Genomic DNA, 9,737 nt, shown 5'->3' with positions numbered 1-9,737 from the left:
AAAAAATAATAAAGATTGTGAAATGTCAGAATAATAGTTGAGAGAATTATTTATTTCAGCTTTTATTTCTTTCATCACATTCCCAGTGGGTTAGAAGTTTAAATACACTCAATTAGTAGTTGGTAGCATTGCCTTTAAATTGTTTAACTTGGGTCAAACATTTTGGGTAGCCTTCCACAAGCTTCCCACAATAAGTTGGGTGAATTTTGGCCCATTCCTCCTGACAGAGCTGTTGTAACTGAGTCAGGTTTGTAGGCCTCCTTGCTCGCACATGCTTTTTCAGTTCTGCCCACACATTTTCTATAGGATTGAGGTCAGGGCTTTGTGATGGCCACTCCAATACCTTGACTTTGTTGTCCTTAAGCCATTTTGCCACAACTTTGGAAGTATGCTTGGGGTCATTGTCCATTTGGAAGTCCCATTTGCGACCAAGCTTTAACTTCCTGACTGATGTCTTGAGATGTTGCTTCAATATATCCATATAATTTTCCTTCAACATGATGATGCCATCTATTTTGTGAAGTGCACCAGTCCCTCCTGCAGCAAAGCACCCCCACAGCATGATGCTGCCACTCCCGTGCTTCACGGTAGGGATGGTGTTCTTCGGCTTGCAAGCCACCTCCTTTTTCCTTCAAACATAATAATGTTCATTATGGCAAAACAGTTCTATTTTTGTTTCATCAGACCAGAGGACATTTCTCCAAAAAGTACAATCTTTGTCCCCATGTGCAGTTGCAAACTGTAGTCTGGCTTTTTTATGGCGGTTTTGGAGCAGTGTCTTCTTCCTTGCTGAGCTGCCTTTCAGGTTATGTCGATATACGACTCGTTTTACTGTGGATATAGATACTTTTGTACCTGTTTCCTCCAGCATCTTCACAAGGTCATTTGCTGTTGTTCTGGGATTGATTTGCAAGTACGTTCATCTCTAGGAGACAGAACGCGTCTCCTTCCTGAGTGGTATGACGGCTGCGTGGTCCCATGGTGTTTATACTTGCATACTATTGTTTGTACAGATGAACGTGGTACCTTCAGGCATTTGTTATAGGCAACCCTAAAATACAGAGGAAATAATAAGTTTACCCTTATCAGTAAGTGTTTGCCCAGATTTAGATAAAGCATTCTCTCAAAATAAAATGTTGTGTCAACATAACCACCCATTGCTTCACTAAAATGTATAACTGCTGAAAATTAGGCTATGGACAGGTTGTGTGCATGTATTTCTATTTTCTAATGGTTGTCGATTTCATCTTCATGCCTATCACAGCTGTCTCTATATATCCCCCTTCAAACTTTCCTCGTCAATTTATATGATAGGCTACATTGATTTTGAATTATCCTATAATGTAGACTATCTTTTGATATTTTTTTTGGGAAAGGACAAATGTCTGAGTAAGATGCGCTGCAGCCGGCTTTGATGGGTCCTTTTAGGTGGGTGGGTGGGTGTGCATGTATGAGTTCACTAATTATAATGTCCATTCAGAAAGATTCCACAAAAATATGCCCAGTTTAGCTTATTAAATGGGGTGCAACTGAATGAAACGTAGCCAAGCTCTTCTCATGATTCATCCTATAGGATGCATAGCTTAAATCCTAATATTTTCAGTCGCATATTATTTTTCCAGTAGTATATGATTTTTCTCCCATTACTGCATCCTCTCTAGCCACTTTGAACAACATATTGACACAGAGAATGACCGCAGCAGCATTGGTGACGTTATGGTAATTGTTTGGAAAAGTAGAGGGGAAAACGCATCGGCTTTGGTGTGAATGGTTTAGTGCGTCAGAATCGGAAACTGTATTTTTTCGGAATTCCTCTCCAATCTGACATTTCTTCATTTGTGTACTAGACTAATATTTGAGGTAATAACTTGAATAATAATAATGAAATGCAAGTGATAATAACGAAGTGTAATGGTAATAGTGAAGTTGGCACATTTCTTTTGAGTCTAATATTCGCCAATCCCAATCTGATATCCCCCCCCCCCCCTCCATGTACATTGGCCTTTCCAATTACCGTAACCTCAAATTCCAAGACCATCACAGACCTATGTTTTGTGCACAAAGGTCGTGACTAAAGTATCTTATTAGGAATTTTCAAATCTGACTTCTCTATGTGGCCGTCTATGGAAATTGTCTTTCTGGGCCGGGCGTTAGTGAAACTGCAGTACCAAAACGAAACTGTAGGAGCAGTGGAAACCGTGCTTCTAGACTGGAACCCTGGCCCTGAGAACAAGGTTCAGGGAAGATAAGACCATCGAGCACAGCTAACATTAGCTAGCTATTTTTGCAGATTTATAAAATAACAAAAACAGAAATACCTTATTTACATAAGTATTTAGACCCTTTGCTATGAGACTCGAAATTGAGCTCACGTACATCCTGTTTCCATTGATCATCATTGAGATGTTTCTACAACTTGATTGGAGTCCACCTGTGGTAAATTCAATGGATTGGACATGATTTGGAAAGGCGCACACCTGTCTATATAAGGGCCCACAGCTTGAGAGGATCTGCAGAGAAGAATGGGAGAAACTCCCCAAATACAGGTGTGCCACGCTTGTAGCGTCATACCCAAGAAGACTCGAGGATGTAATCGCTGCCAAAGGTGCTTCAAAAAAGTACTGAGTAAATGGTCTGAATACTTATGTAAATGTGATATTTCAGTATGTATTTTTAATAAATGTGCAAAAACGTATAATAACCTGTTTTTTTGCTTTGTCATTATGGGGTATTGTGTGTAGATTGATGAGGGAAAAAAACAATTTCATCCATTTTAGAATAAGGCTGTTAACAAAATGGGGAAAAAGTCAAGGGGTCAGAATACTTTCTGAATGCACTGTATTACCTTAATTACCTCGACTAACCTGTACCCCCGCACAATGACTCGGTACCGGTACCCCCTGTATATAGGCTCTTTAATTTCATTGTTACTTTTTCTTACTTTAGTATATAAAAATATATATATATATATATAGATACATATAAATTATATTCATTTTTTCTTACTTAAAAAATAATAAAACTCTGCATTGTTGGTTAAGGGCTTGCAAGTAAGCATTTCATGGTAAGTTCTACCTACACCTGTTGTATCCGTTTTTGTATAATAAATTAGCACACATTTCTAAAAACCAATTTTTGCTTTGTCATTATGGGGTATTGTGTGTAGATTGATGAGGGGAAAAAACAATGTAATCAATTTTAGAATAAGGCTGTAACGCAACAAAATGTGGAAAAACTCAAGTGGTCTGAATACTTTCCGAATGCACTGTGTCAATTCTGTCTCCCCTTTTCGTAGGCCTAGATTAGATGGTTGCATTCAAGACAAGGTCGTTTTTATTGATCTGTTTGTCAGTATCAGCAGAGTAGGTCTAGGCTACCTTGTGATTTGTCGTATGAAAAAAGATTCTGCTAATGTCCCCTGTCATACAAAGTGTAGTAGATTTGCATGAAATGTGTTCATCAAAGGCCACATTCTTCCAGTGCAAAGAAAAGAGAAGAAACGTCTCTAATATAGCCTATAGGCCTATGCCACTACGCGCTCAGCCATATACAGTGATTAGACTTATATTATCAAACATATGGATACCACATAACTCCGTTCCATTGATTCCATTCCAGCAATTACAATGAGCCCATCCTCCTATAGCATCTCCCACCAGCCCCCACTGCTCTCTTCCTGCTAGCTCAGGAGCGGGGCCTGCTGGTGGTGGAGAGCGGCTCAGCCAGCATAATGTGCCTGCTGGGCTCCGTCACCCCTAGGGACTTCTTCTTCAAGGAGAGCGGGAGGCAGCTGCTGGTGGGTGAAGTGGAGCAGGTATGTGCACTCTTCAGTAGGTGCACCTCCAGCGCTTTTGATTTGGAGATGAGGCACAGCACACAGAGCTTGAGGGGCTACCTGGACGAGGAGTTAACCTAGTTGCCCCTGGCGGCCTCAGAGAACTGCCCAGGGGTCTTTGAGTGGTGCAAGAGGAGCAAATGCACGGATGAGGCCATCTCCTCCCTGTACACAGTATCCACTGGGCCCTGGAGGAGAGCCACACCCATCCAGCCAGAGTGCTGTGCCAGGGGGGCCAGTGCTTTACTGCAGACCACGTCATCATGACCGTCCCTTTGGGCTTCCTGAAAGAGAATGTGGCAGCCATGTTTAAGCAAGCCCTCCCCAAGTCCAAGGCCGGCGCATGGTGGACAAGATCTACCTGTGATTCAAGGACATGTTCTGGCCCCACGACTGGGTCAGGATCCAGTTGGTGTGGGATGCGGGGGAGGATGAGGAGTTATACCAGCACTCTCATTCAGAGGGTGGGGCCTGGAGAGACACATGGTATAAGATCTGTGGCTTCGACACGGTGGCCCGCCATGCCACCGTCCTCTGCGGCTGGATCACAGGCCAGGAGGCCCGACATATTGAGAGCCTGGACGAGAAGATGGTGGGACAGGTGTGTGTCATGTCTGCCTATCACTCAGGTGCACAGGTCAGCGTGTCAATCATTGGCTTTGTGGTAGAGAGGTGTGGCCATCATATCTCATCACTGAGATATGTGACATTCCTGTTTAACCTTTCACCCTGTCGTTAAGGTGGGGTCAGTAGATATCCTCCAACGGTTTCCCACCATAGATTATATAAATGGATAAAGCCATCGATCACGTGACACCATTCATCCCTATGTGAAGACTTAATAGCACATTTAAAGCCAAGGAAGTCTGTGTTTAGCTTGCTAAAATGGCGTCTCATGGAGACATAACATGCTCAGTTTGAGCTAGTCCAGGAAGTGACATTGCAGGTTAGCTCATTGCTGCCCCCTCTCATTGAGGATCTCAAATTGAAGGCCGACTGGGGTACTGCAGACTTCCGGTACAATCTAAATTATCCTTATAACTTCTTCTGTGTGTGATTTTAAAATGATCAGTTCAAGGACATAATAGAAGCAAGTATTTGTACCATGACTGTCTTAGAATTTTGATGTTATTTACGCTAATATTGCCCACGAAGATTGCCATTTTCCTACTCACCTACCAGAATGGCGCCGGAGAAGATGGCTGCCGTTTTACAGCCCTCTAACCAATTGTACTATTATGTGTGTTTTTTCGCATTATTTGTAATTTATTCTGTACATAATGTTTCTGCCACCGTCTCTTATGATCAAAAAGAGCTTCTGGATATCAGGACAACGATTACTCACCTCGTATTGGACGAAGATTTTTTCTTCAACGAGTCGGACGCGAAGGAAAAACACCCGACAAGGCCCAAATCCCCGTCATTCGCATGAGAAAGAGACAGAGATATCGTGGACGTAGGTCGGGGTGCCTTGTAAGGATCCGACGGATCGCAAGTAAACTGCCTCTTCCATCAATCCTATTAGCCAATGTTCAATCATTTGAAAACAAATTGGATGACCTAAGACTAAGGTTATCCTACCAACGGGACATTAAAAACTGTAATATCTTGTGTTTCACAGAGTCGTGGCTGAACGACGACATGGATAACATACAGCTAGCGGGCTATACGCTACATCGGCAGGATAGAATGGCTGACTTCGGTAAGACAAGGGGTGGCGGTCTGTGTATATTTGAAAACAACAGCTGGTGCATAAAATCTAATACTAAGGAAGTCTCAAGGTTTTGCTCGCCTGAGGTAGAGTATCTCATGATAACCTGTAGACCACACTATTTACCAAGAGAGTTTTCATCTATATTTTTTGTAACTGTCAATCTCCCACCACAAACCGATGCTGGCACTACGATTGCACTCAATGAACTGTATAAGGCCATAAGCAGACAGGAAAACGCTCATCCAGAGGCAGCGCTCCTAGTGGCCGGGGACTTTAATGGAGGGAAACTTAAATCCGTTCTACCTAATTTCTATCAGCATGTTAAATGTGCAACCAGAGGGGAAAAAAACTCTAGACCACCTTTACTCCACACACAGAGACGCATACAAAGCTCTCCCTCGCCCTCCATTTGGCAAATCTGACCATAATTATATCCTCCTGATTCCTGCTTATAAGCAAAAACTAAAGCAGGAAGCAGCAGTGACTCGGTTAATAAAAAAGTGGTCAGATGACGCAGATGCTAGATATCATTGAGGAGTACACCACATCAGTCACTGGCTTCATCAATAAGTGCATCGATGACGTCGTCCCCACAGTGACCGTATGTACATACCCCAACCAGAAGCCATGGATTACGGGCAACATCCGCACTGAGCTAAAGGATAGAGCTGCCGCTTTCAAGGAGCGGGACTCTAACCCGGAAGCTTATAAGAAATCCCGCTATGCCCTCCGACGAACCATCAAACAGGCAAAGAGTCAATACAGGACTAAGATTGAATCGTACTACAACGGCTCTGACGCTTGTCGGATGTGGCAGGGCTTGAAAACTATTACAGACTACAAAGGGAAGCACAGCCGCGAACTGCCCAATGACACAAGCCTACCAGACGAGCTAAATCACTTCTATGCTCGCTTTGAGGCAAGCAACACTGAAGCATGCATGAGAGCATCAGCTGTTCCGGATGACTATGTGATCACGCTCTCCGTAGCCGATGTGAGTAAGACTTTTAAGCAGGTCAACATTCACAAGGCCGCAGGGCCAGACGGATTACCAGGACGTGTACTCCGAGCATGTGCTGACCAACTGGCAAGTGTCTTCACTGTCATTTTCAACATGTCCCTGACTGAGTCTGTAATACCAACATGTTTCAAGCAGACCACCATAGTCCCTGTGCCCAAGGACACTAAGATAACCTGCCTAAATGACTACCGACCCGTAGCACTCACATCTGTAGTCATGAAGTGCTTTGAAAAGCTGGTCATGGCTCACATCAACACCATTATCCCAGAAATCCTAGACCCACTCCAATTTGCATACCGCCCCAACAGATCCACAGATTATGCAATCTATATTGCACTCCACACTGCCCTTTCCCACCTGGACAAGAGGAACACCTACGTGAGAATGCTATTCATTGACTACGGCACAGCGTTCAACACCATAGTGCCCTCAAAGCTCATCACTAAGCTAAGGATCCTGGGACTGAACACCTCCTTCTGGATCCTGGACTTCCTGACGGGCCGCCTCCAGGTGGTAAGGGTAGATAACAACACGTCTGCCACGCTGATCCTCAACACGGGGGCCCCTCAGGGGTGCATGCTCAGTCCCCTCCTGTACTCCCTGTTCACCCATGACTGCATGGCCAGGCACGACTCCAACACCATCATTAAGTTTGCCGACGACACAGAGACCTGGCCATGTGGTGCCAGGATAACATCCTCTCCCTCAACGTGATCAAGAGAAAGGAGATTATTGTGGACTACAGGAAAAAAAAGAGGACTGAGCACACCCCCATTCTCATCGACGGGGCTGTAGTGGAACAGGTTGAGAGCTTCAAGTTCCTTGGTGTCCACATCACCAACGAACTACCATGGTCCAAACACAACAAGACAGTCGTGAAGAGGGCACGACAAAACCTATTCCCCCTCAGGAGACTGAAAAGATTTGGCATGGGTCCTCAGATCCTCAAAAATTTCTACAGCTGCACCATCGAGAGCATCCTGACTGGTTGCATCACCGCCTGGTATGGCAACTGCTCGGCCTCCGACTGCAAGGCACTACAGAGGGTAGTGCGTACGGCACAGTACATCACTGGGGTCAAGCTTCCTGCCATCCAGGACCTCTATACCAGGCGGTGTCAGAGGAAGGCCCTAAAATGTGTCAAAGACTCAAGCCATCCTATTCATAGACTGTTGTCTCTGCTACCGCACGGCAAGCGGTACCGGAGCGCCAAGTCTAGGTCCAAAAGGCTTCTCAACAGCTTCTACCTCCAAGCCATAAGACTCCTGAACAGCTAATCATGGCTACCCGGACTTAACTGTAAATTAAATAAGCTAGTCGTATTTGTAAACAATCTACAGTGCATGTGTTATTGCTCACTGAACCCAAAAACTGTGTTGTGAGAATTCATGCATGTGGAACTACTGAAACACACACTCATAATTGTTGAAGGTATTATTAGTAGCTAGCTATTATTTTTGCCGTACTGTATTTGCATTATGAGGATGAGTAACCTCCAGGCTTATGTTTTGAAAGACTACTCAGGTCGTTCTTGGGCTGCTTAGTCCCAGAGTCAGCCCAGGTCCTGATGTCCAAGTGGGGGAGTGAGCCCTTCGTCCGTGGGTCCTATACGTACCCCCCTCCAGGAGTGGACACTGTGAGGGAACACCCAGCCCTGGCAGCCCCGCTTCCCCAGCCCTTTGAGGCTGGACACTCACAGGCAAAGGGAAATTATGTTCACCACCGTCCTTGAGATCACATACTACAATAGTCAGAGAATATGACACCTTCGTATACACTTTAAAATGAAGATAGAAATAGGCTTAATGTTACTAGAAGCTAACTGCTCATTATTGCAATACCTAGTATATTTGTTCATGCCTACTCACTCATAACATGTTAGACACACAGTCAAGTGTAGAAACCGGTGGTATGTCTCTAAGGCTGCGTTTAGACAGGCAGCCCAATTCTGATATTTTTTTCACTAATTGGTGTTTTGCCCCATTTGGATCAGCTCTGAAAAAGAGCTGATGTGAAAAGATCTGATGTGATTGGTCAAAAGACCAGTGGTGTAGTGGAGAGAATACATAGCTATTTGCCGTATACCCACTTATTTTTAAGTGGTCATTGCGTATACTCACTTCTTAATCCCCACAATGCATACAGTGGGGAAAAAAAAGTATTTAGTCAGCCACCAATTGTGCAAGTTCTCCCACTTAAAAAGATGAGAGATGCCTGTAATTTTCATCATAGGTACACGTCAACTATGACAGACAAATTAAGGAAAAAAAATCCAGAAAATCACATTGTAAGATTTTTTATGAATTTATTTGCAAATTATGGTGGAAAATAAGTATTTGGTCACCTACAAACAAGCAAGATTTCTGGCTCTCACAGACCTGTAACTTCTTCTTTAAGAGGCTCCTCTGTCCTCCACTCGTTACCTGTATTAATGGCACCTGTTTGAATTTGTTATCAGTATAAAAGACACCTGTCCACAACCTCAAACAGTCACACTCCAAACTCCACTATGGCCAAGACCAAAGAGCTGTCAAAGGACACCAGAAATGAAATTGTAGACCTTCACCAGGCAGGGAAGACTGAATCTGCAATAGGTAAGCAGCTTGGTTTGAAGAAATCAACTGTGGGAGCAATTATTAGGAAATGGAAGACATACAAGACCACTGATAATCTCCCTCGATCTGGAGCTCCACGCAAGATCTCACCCCGTGGGGTCAAAATGATCACAAGAACGGTGAGCAAAAATCCCAGAACCACACGGGGGGACCTAGTGAATGACCTACAGAGAGCTGGGACCAAAGTAACAAAGCCTACCATCAGTAACACACTACGCTGCCAGGGACTCAAATCCTGCAGTGCCAGACGTGTACCCCTGCTTAAGCCAGTACATGTCCAGGCCCGTCTGAAGTTTGCTAGAGTGCATTTGGATGATCCAGAAGAGGATTGGGAGAATGTCATATGGTCAGATGAAACCAAAATAGAACTTTTTGGTAAAAACTCAACTCGTCGTGTTTGGAGGACAAATAATGCTGAGTTGCATCCAAAGAACACCATACCTACTGTGAAGCATGGGGGTGGAAACATCATGCTTTGGGGCTGTTTTTCTGCAAAGGGACCAGGACGACTGATCCGTGTAAAGGAAAGAATGAATGGGGCCATGTATCGTG

At 44.2% G+C, this 9,737-nt stretch overlaps 1 pseudogene across 1 annotated transcript; it reads left to right on the top strand.

Annotated features, from left to right (window-relative positions):
* Positions 1 to 2,123: 2,123 nt before the first annotated feature.
* On the top strand, positions 2,124 to 8,302 carry LOC311143395 (peroxisomal N(1)-acetyl-spermine/spermidine oxidase-like; annotated as a pseudogene). The gene is made up of 3 exons: positions 2,124 to 2,234; positions 3,647 to 4,447; positions 8,086 to 8,302. The product of its transcript is annotated as a peroxisomal N(1)-acetyl-spermine/spermidine oxidase-like (transcript).
* The last annotated feature ends 1,435 nt before the right edge of the window (positions 8,303 to 9,737 follow it).

This window comes from Coregonus lavaretus (assembly GCF_964263955.1).
Source record: "Coregonus lavaretus genome assembly, chromosome: 16".
In the NCBI taxonomy this organism is placed as follows: Eukaryota; Metazoa; Chordata; class Actinopteri; order Salmoniformes; family Salmonidae; genus Coregonus; species Coregonus lavaretus.
This window is presented reverse-complemented; position numbering and strand designations above follow the sequence as displayed.